Source organism: Pteropus medius, unplaced genomic scaffold, assembly GCF_902729225.1.
Source record: "Pteropus medius unplaced genomic scaffold, Ma_sr-lr_union100, whole genome shotgun sequence".
NCBI lineage: Eukaryota > Metazoa > Chordata > Mammalia > Chiroptera > Pteropodidae > Pteropus > Pteropus medius.
The window spans coordinates 2002587-2011599 of NW_024345600.1; the positions used below are offsets into that span (position 1 = coordinate 2002587).

General features: G+C 41.7%; 1 pseudogene; it reads right to left on the reverse strand.

The window, feature by feature from the left end:
* LOC120611728 (uncharacterized) overlaps nt 1-8526 on the reverse strand; it is a 25324-nt pseudogene extending 16798 nt beyond the window's left edge.
* Nucleotides 8527-9013: the final 487 nt, after the last annotated feature.

The following is a 9013-nucleotide window of genomic DNA, read 5'->3' on the forward strand; positions in this document are numbered from 1 at the left end:
GGCACTTAGAATCACGATGCTTAGAAGAAGTGGGATAATGAGGGGCTTGCTGGTTGTGATGTTGCTTCCCTGGGAAGCTACAGGAAGGGTGAGGAGACTAATTGGCTGGTCTGGCAAACAAATCGAGATGAGTCCGAAAGGAGGAGCCAGATGCTGGCGGGAAGTGAATAGAAATTCACCTTCGCACTGGCTCTTCAGCGGCGAGTGCACAGATGGTGAAAAGCAGACCCTTAGGGAGAGAGCAAAGGCCCTTGTCGATATCTTCTGCCAAGAGGAGAACAAAGAGGATTTGCCAGCGCCTCCAGGAAACAGCCTTTGCTCTCATTTCAGGATCCTGTAAAGAGTTTGCCTATATCACAAACCTGTTAGTATGCGCTTAGTGGCTTCAGGGAGTGTCCAGACAGTATAACGAGGGGAGGGCTGTGAGTGAGGCTTCAGTGGCAGCAGGGAGATGGAAATAATTGGCTTAAAATACTGGACACGGGCACCCTCTAAGCTGGTTTGACCTTGAGTACTCATGCAGGCGGTGCATTGCAGAATGCTGAGGGCACCATTGACATGCAAATTGCATTCCCTAGACCCCTGAAGATCATAGGCCACACAATTATCAGCAGTCCTACAGCCTGATGTCTTGGAAGCCGAGCCTCCCATTCAACTTCATTCTACCTGCTCCATGGGGCTCTTCAGGTTTCCAAGCAGGAAACTTACAGGGGCCAGTAGCTGCTGCTCTGCACCTTCATTTCCACAAGGAATTGATAGTATACGTTTTCCCAACATACTCACTTAAAGTATAAAAACCTTATAGATTAACTTGGTGGAAGGAAGTAGAAAGTAGGAAGGAAGGCAATACAAATTAGTTTTAAAAAAAAGTCTGAGCATACTTATAATGACATGTAATATCTTTATGCTTGAATATATAGAGGGAATCAGAATAGGGCTATAATTTTTTAACACCCCTCTCAGTGGCTTAAATAATATGAAAAATTTACTATTTGCTTAACAAGAAGTCCTGACGTAGGGCAGAAGCAGTTAGTTAATTCAATGGTTCAACAATGTCAGGAAAGATTCGGGTTTTTTACAACCATCTCATGTCATTTTCACTTAGCAGATCAGCTTGGACCCTCTGGCTACCTTACCTAATGGCTACGAGATGGCAGCCGTGGTTGCAGACATTCCACAAATGCCATGACATCCTTTGAACAAACAGTCCTTTCCTGCGCACGCGCGCGTGTGTGTGTGTGTGTGTGTGAAGGCTTGTGTGCCTGTTTAATCTGAGAGGAAAATCTTAGTCAAAAGCCCTCTATATTAGAGTACAAGTTAAGCTGCTAACACAAAAAGACTTGAAAATAGGATGGCTCAAACAAGAAAGAAGTTTGTTTTACTCTCCTGTATCAGACCCAATTCCAAAGAAGACCCATGACTTCTTCCCTGAAGTCATGCTCTTGCTTCGAGTTGGATTACCAATACCAATGTCCAGTCTAGAGAAAGGGGAAGACAAAGAAAGGGAAGAACAGTAATCACCTTCTTAAAAACATGATCTAGAAAGTAGACTCATTTTTTCCTCACACCTCATTGGCCAAAACTTAGTCACATGGCCACATCTTGCAGCAAGGGACACTGGGAAGCAAAGTCTATAGCTGGGCACGTGACCAGCCAACATTGGAAGAGTGCCACTGCTGAAAAGAAAGGGAAAATGAGTAGGAGGTAACTAACCTTCTCTGCCACACTCCACTAGTAGATTTCTGCTCTTGTCTCATGGTCCAGAATTACTTCACGTGATCGGGCCTAAACCACTCACTGCGTGAGAAATGGCACCACCACGATTGGCTCAGGCCAGGGTTCCTGATCTGCAGCACCACTGACATTTTGGACTGGATGATTCTTTGTTGAGGGAGGCTGTCCTGTGCATTGTAGAATGTTTAGCAGCATCCCTGAGCTCTACCCACTAGCTGTCAGTAGCACAATTCTCCCCGTCTTGTCGTGACAACCAAAAATGTCCCCAGACATTGCCAAACCACTGTTAGTTGAGAATCCCTGGTTTAGATCAACCAAGATATTTCCCTGGAGCAGAAATAGGATGCCTGTTCCTTGAATCATGTTTGAAAGGGATGGACACAAAATCAGAGCTCGTCTAACAAGAGTGACGGAGGAAATAGTGACCAGCAGTGTCACCTATGAGCAATCACAAAATAAACATCAAACAAGACATCACCAAATGGAGGTCCTGTCAGAGCATCTTTAATCAAATAATTTGTTTATTTACTCAACATGTATGTCTTAAGAGCATATCTGTACCAAATCATTCCAAGCACTTTAGGCTCTGGAATTAACGATAACAAAGCAAAGTACAACATCCTTTACAGACCTTACATTTTAGCACATGGCTACCTAATAGTTAAGAGTTAGCTACGGAGGCAGGACACGGTAGCAATGAAGCACAGGCATCGGAATCAAATACTCGGGGGCCTGAATTCTGGTTCTGCCACTTATTAGGTATGTGACCTAGACAAGTTACTTTTAACTCTCTGAGTTTCTTTGTCTTATCTATTAAATGAAGATAATAAAACTATGCACCTCTTAGGGTTATTTTGAGGATTAAATGAAATATACTCCTTAGCTCAGTACCAAACACATAATTGTCTCTAAATTAGTGTTAGCCGTGTTATAGCAAAAGAGCACTGAGCTGGGAGTCAGAAGTTTTTCATTCAAGAAACATTTGTTGAAATTAATAGTTGATAGTTGTCATGGGGGAGGGAGCATGGCAGAGGGAATGCAGTTAGCATCAATGTGGCGACTAGGTGGAGGGAGGGAGCAATTGGGGGGAATCACTTTATGAACTATATAGATGTCTAACCACTGTACTGTATACTTGAAACTAATTTAAATTAAAAAATAATAATGATTTTAAAAAGAAACGTTTTTTGAGCATGTATTATATGCCAAGTTTTAGATTCTGAGTATTCTGGAGAGCGAGATAACTAAGACATACCCTCTGTCCTTAACGAGCCTTCCAAGTTCAATATCTATCACTTGGGGAGGGGTAGGGGTGAGAAAATGCATATAACCTGGGTATAGATTCTGGTTTAAGCCTACAGTTTTGTTTTGTTTTTTAGCATTTAGATCAATGCCTGGGACATGGAAGGTGCTTAATAAAATAACTGTTGAATGAATGTTTCTATACAGTGAGAACAAAATTCTGACTCCCAAAAATGTTTGGTAAACTATGAAATCCTTTATAAATGTCAGTGAAGCAGGAACATTGATAATCGTTTGTCAAAATAATTGAATTATATGCAAAATAGAAAATATCAAAGCTTTTTCAAATTCTTGGAAGCCATTGGATTTCTTAAGTAGATTGAAATCTTGCTTACATAACTTTCCTAATAAACCCATTCCCTCATGTACTAGAAGAGTCAGCTTTAAATCAACTCATATCTAGATCATGGCAAATATGACTGGGATCCAAATGAATGGTATTTCACTACGTAATTTATCTTGTTTTACCTTTTTTTTAAGTTATTGTGTTAAATTCATGGACTTCATTTATAAAAATAGATTCAATTTTGCTTAGAACTTGTTTTGGCTGAAGAAATGGAAACAGTAATAACAAATGACAAACTAACGAATTCTAAAAATTGAGTCTGTTCTTCCAACTTACTTGTAATTATTTTATTCTGACTTTTATTATTATCAAGCTGTTTCCACTTAGATTACTTCTAAATCTTAAAATGTAGCTGTGTTTAATATAAATCATGGGGCAATTGAAGAGTTTGAGAGAAAACAGAGGCCCAAATTAATATTGTGCTGTTGGGAAGGGCTGCAGGGGCTGTTATCACATGCCTCATTTCTCTAAAATGTTTAATTTAAATCTGGAAAAATAAAAAGGTAAAGTGTTTGTCGAATGCCTGAGGGCAGAGGTGGAAAAAGCAAAGGTAAGTTTACAGAGAACTAAAGTTGGCAGGAAATTGCAAAATGAGATCTGGCTTGAAATATAAGTTTACTTACCAAGGAGGAAACTATGAAAAGATCAAAGAACCCAGTCCCCCTTGCACGTTCTCTCAACTGATTCTGGGTATGACTTGCGAGGTTGGGGTAACCACTACTATATTAAAACTAGAGGAACTTTTAATTTTCCCCTTGCTACTTTGCCTGAAATATGGGTCACTGCCCTGAGGTTTATGGTGGTGCTCAGATTATAGCTTCTGCCTGTTAGATAGGCTTTTGCATGCATGGATAGCTGCATTTCTTTTTATACTCTATGATCCATTTGTATATGTTTTTTCCATTAAAAAGATCTGTTGAAATAAGAAGCAGAAGTCATCATCACTAAAAGCATATTCAAAACAAAGTAAAAGCTAAAACAAGAGTTAAAGATACACAAACATGTAGGTCTAATGGAGTTCCTTCCTTATTAAGTCAACTGTTAATATTATCTGGTTCGACATCGGAGGTTGTGTAAGGAATTAATTGTGAGTCTTTTCTTAGGGACAAAGGTCTTTTATAAAGAATCCTTCACCATCGAAGCTTACTATACACAGTAGACACCTTTAGGGGATCTGCTCAATCCACAGCCCAGCCTTTTCTTGTGTGGCCAGCACTCTTCATGATGCCAGTGACACTATAATGGGGGGAAGAGGGAGAGGGGGTACTAATCTAATATGACTGGTGACTTTATAAGAAGAGGAAGAAATAACAAAGATATCCCTCTCCCACTCGTGCGTGCTCTCTTTTCTCTCTCTCTCTCTCTCTCTCTCTCTGTCCATGCACAGAAAGAGGCCATGTGAGGACCCAGTGAGAAGAAGGCCACCTATACACCAAGAGAGAGGCCCCAGGAGAAAACAGCCCCTGCAGACACCTCGATCTTGAACTTCTACCCTCTAAAACTGAGAAAATAGGTGTCTGTTGTTTAAGCCACCCAGTCTGTTATTATGGGTGCCTGAGCAGATTAATATAATGAGAAAAAAGAGAAAAGTTTCATCACAGTAGAGAGAGGGCAGAGGTTAGAGGGAAAAAAAGGGAGTGGCAGGAGAGAAGAGATTCAGTGCTCTTTTTCACACTAGGCACCTGAGACTGTAGGAGGGAGTTTCAATGAATCTCCGACAAAGTAGTCTGGTGAGTTAGTTCAGTTTTTATAAGTGAGGCACTACTGCCACCTGGTGGTAACATACTTAATCCAGTCATTTATTCATTTAACTAACATCTATTAAATGCCTGCTCCATGGAAGGAAGCTTGCTAAGCAAAGGGAACATTAGTAAACATTGATTAACACCTACTATGTGCCAAAATGAAGCTTAAAAATGATTTAAGCTTCAGCATAACCCTCTGGGTATTATTATCTCTTTTTACAGAGGAGGAAACGGAGATCCTAAGAAATTCAATAACTTGCCCAGGGGTCTACAGCTAAAAAGTGAGAGAATCAGATCTTGAACCAGGGAGTCTGGCTCCTGAGCTCCTCACAGATGCGTTCCTTGCCCTTACAGTTTCTTCTTAATAAGAGGTCAATAACCAGTTTAAAGGAGCTGTGTAAAATATTAATAATTTGAAATGGCAGCAAACCATTTACTCCTTATGGAGTCTGTTTTTGATTTACCGTCACAAATCTTCTGCTAAAAAAGGCCACATTCAGCTGACTCATTGTGCATCCACTTGGTTAGGGCATTGGCCCAAACTGGAAGGATTTTAAAACATAGGAAGTCCACATTCCACAGGAGCTATTTCAGCAAGAGGGAGAGAGGTGGATGGGGAAATAAGTAAAAGGCAGAGCAGGAGAGGAAAGAGAGATAAAGTATAGAGCTGTGTCATCCAATATGACAGCCACTAGTCACTGTTTAAATGTTAACTAACTAAATTAAAAATTCAGTTTCTCAATTGCACTAGCCATGTCTCAAGTGCTCAGTGGCCATCTGTGGCTAAAATGGACTGCATGCAGAACATTTCCATCATCACAGAATGTTCCACTGGACAGTACTGCTATAGAACCCTTATCCTGGCGGATGGGGTCTTCCCATGGCCGATGCAGGAATAGGTCACCCAGAGACTGTCTTACAGCTGGGAGTCTGCAGGTCAGTGACAAAGTCACAGAGCAATGGTGCAATAATCCCAAGAAGTGCAATAACCCCAGAGCAAAAGAGACGGTGCCTCCCTGCTGACCTGTCGCATATGCAGGCTGACGATGAAGACGCCGAGTCTCGACAGGACTTGGCCCCTTTTCCAGGTGAGGTGATGGATGTGTAGAGCGGCCCTGTCCCCCACTTCCACTGGGTCCGGGAGCTGGTTGGTAGGGTGCTGTCGTTCGTTCCTTCCATGGATCTCCTTCTCGGTGTCCACGTGGCTGGTGGTTAGAGAAGCAAGGACAATTTCTCCCAATCTCCGTTTCCTCGGGGCCTTTGCTCGTAGTCGATGATCCGTTAAATTGTCATGGCAAACTGACCTGCATGGGCCTCTGAACTCCTGGCCCTCTCCTTACGACGATCTGAAGGCGTTTGATGAAAGCTCTTTGTGCGTGTGTGATGATCGTGCTTATTTGCTCATACGTGAGCCTCTGCTTCTCTAACATTAATTTTCCCACTTGTGATAAACTGGCAGAGATGGATGGTTTAGACAGGCAATGACCAGCTAGTAAAATTAAATTTTAATTAGGCTGACGGCTAAAGGGAAGCTTACTAAAACACATGGACACAAACACACAGAATGGGCCAGCACCCAAACCAACTGTGTTTTCACCCCTCTCTGTATCTCTGCCTTGTTAGTTCCGTGTCTGGTATCTGTCCCTTCCCTTGCAATCCCACTCTTTAACCTGATTGAGTCCTTCCATCATCACATCTTGTACTAAGTTCATTAGCCTCCCTAAAGGTGCCCCTGCTCTAGGCTCAGTATTCTCCAAAACACTCTTCGGCTAAATTCAATCAACAAACATTTACTGAGAATCTACTGCCCTCAAAGAATGATGGTGAAGTAGGGGGACACATTAGCATAATGAAATAGATACAGGTATATAGATATATAGATTCTTAGTGGAATATATCTGTCGGTTAATGGTCCTTCGGTTGCAAATTGATTGAAAGCTCCAACTATCTTAAGCTGAAAAAAGGAATTCGTTACCTCATGAAGTCCAAGAGTACATTTTGAATTTAGGAGGAGTGTGATCCAGAGGCTCAAACAATGTCACCAGCAGACTCTTGTTCTCTCATTCCTTTCTCACTCTCTTCATTTGGGCTTTATTCTCAGGTACTACGTGAATACAAAACTGCCGGCAGCTTCTGGCTTACAATGGAAACCTGTACGTTTCTCTCCAGCGGCTTCTGTCACGTTTCAGAGTTCACTCTGATTAGACTGACCTGGCTCACATGGTCGCCTCTCAACTGTGGTTCCTTAGTGCTCTGATTGGCGAGACTTAGATCATATATAGTCTACTCCTGAAGTGAGGGAGAAGAGGATCACAGAACTGTTGCAGAGAAGAAAGACTAGGCACTAAGTAGACAAAAAACAGTAAATGTCTCAATAGCATGAGCGAGACATATCAAGAGCACAGGGAAACAGATGCCCAAATCTGCATGGAAGTCATGGAAGGCTTCATACCAGAGGGGAAGCCTGAGGTGACTTTCGAAAAAAGAGCAGGAGTTTGCTGGGTAGGCAGGAGAGGGGGTGAGAATGGCGAGGAGGAGATCCGAGTGCAGAATGGCCTGAGCAGTTACAATAGAGAATAAACCATGTATCCATACTTTTGTATGAAGCAAAAAGCCTGATTAAAAAGCCAAGCTCTAGGACCATAGTGCCTGGTTTTAATCCCAATTCAGAAACTGACTAGCTACATAATCTTGGCTACCAACTTAACTTTTGGTTACTTTCTAATTTAAATAACCTGATTACTTAACCAGGGCAGTGTTCATGCCTCAGTTTTCCCATCTGTAAAATTGGTTAAACAATAATGCCTACCTCACAGGGTTGTTATCAGGATTAAGTGAAATGTGTTTATATGTCTAAAGCCCTTAGAATAGCACCTGACACACAGAAAGTGCTAAAAAGTATTAAATGAAGTTAAATGTGTTTATTGATTAATGCTGTGCTGAAACCTAAAATCAGGGACTACGCTTATTTCATGTAATGCAGTCCAAATTTGGTTTTAAAAAATAGGCACAAAAGAACAACGAAACTTTACCTTTCACATGACCATTTATAGAGATGACATTGCATGTCACATAGAATCCCATTCCTTCTCGTATATAAAGTGCCCTCTATCCAGTCATACTGTTGTAAGCTGTTATCCTACAGTTGCACATTTTATAGGAAATGTAGTTTCTTTCTCATTCCGGTTTTTGTTTCCTACGGTCTAATCTTACAGACTTATTTTTGCAAAATGTTGCTCAATTTAGTCCACCCAGCCTCATGAGACAACGACCTGACCCAAACAACCACAAAGAAAAGGAATTTAACAGAACGTACCCACAACCCACTCGCTTTGTGTTCGTGTTATAAAGGTCAGGCTCTGAAATTAGGGCAATGGTCTCGTCACTCATAGTCTGCATGTTACGTCTTCCTAATTGATTAATTCATTAATGCATACACGTTAGGGACTTTGGCCAGATGTTCTCGCTATATTTCATTCTTTGGAAACACTCCAATCTCTGCCCTTAAGAAACAATGGCTTTCGAAATGGTCTAAGCAAAAGGAAATATATCTTATTCGCAATGTTTTATGCAGTGGGAGGAAGAAAGGAAGTTAGAAAAATGCCTGTGGTGAGACCGGGGTACAGGGCAATGCTCAAAAAAGGATGTGCTCTGGGGCCACACTGCCTGGGGCTGGATCACAGCTCTGCCCATTCCAAACTGGGTGACTTGAGAAAGTGACTTATTTATCACAGCCTCAGCGTCCTCCTCTGTCAAATGAGGATGGTAATAATGCCTAACTCACGGTAGTAGCCAGGCCCCAGGGAGGCCCCAGTGATCCCCACTTCCTCCCTACTGTCTCAGGTTGGTCTGTGTGACCAATTAAAAATGGCAGGAGTGGTGGTAT